Source organism: Penaeus monodon, chromosome 30 (genome assembly GCF_015228065.2).
Source record: "Penaeus monodon isolate SGIC_2016 chromosome 30, NSTDA_Pmon_1, whole genome shotgun sequence".
Taxonomy (NCBI): Eukaryota; Metazoa; Arthropoda; class Malacostraca; order Decapoda; family Penaeidae; genus Penaeus; species Penaeus monodon.
The window spans coordinates 8,116,972-8,117,437 of record NC_051415.1 but is presented as its reverse complement, the minus strand read 5'-3'; the positions used below and the strand labels follow the sequence as shown (position 1 = coordinate 8,117,437).

The 466-nt window shown below is 38.4% G+C and overlaps 1 protein-coding gene across 1 annotated transcript in view; it reads right to left on the bottom strand.

Moving 5' to 3' along the window:
- The window catches only part of LOC119592339, a 39,276-nt gene that overhangs the window by 696 nt on the left and 38,114 nt on the right, over positions 1–466 (bottom strand).

The window sequence follows — 466 nt, the reverse complement described above, 5'->3', positions numbered from 1 at the left end:
GAATAATTTGACACAAGTGTTACCTAAAATAAGAACTATTCCAGATGGAGTGCAAGCTGGGATTCATAAACAACGAAATAAGACAGTACACAGTTCCTATCTTTGAATATTTGCAAAGTATCTGGAACACCAACAAGAAATCTACCACATTCTGTGGATCCCAGAGAAACGTCCGGCAAATTTTGGCCTTAAAGTGATTTGGTTAAATGTTGAAAAATAACATCAGTTCTACAGTGAGAAATTCGATCAATTCATTGTGCGCAAGCAAGACGTCTAGTTTTGGTCGGCGATTTGACAAGCAATGGATTCGAGAGTTAGGCAGAGCTTCGATCTTTCTCTGTATTTGTTCAATGTTTTCCTTGAATTCTTCATGACTGACGCCATTGATGGTTTGTCGGTAATGTAACAGATAAATAGTATGTTGTGCAGCCTACAATCTAAGGAGATAACATGGAGAACGGGGATC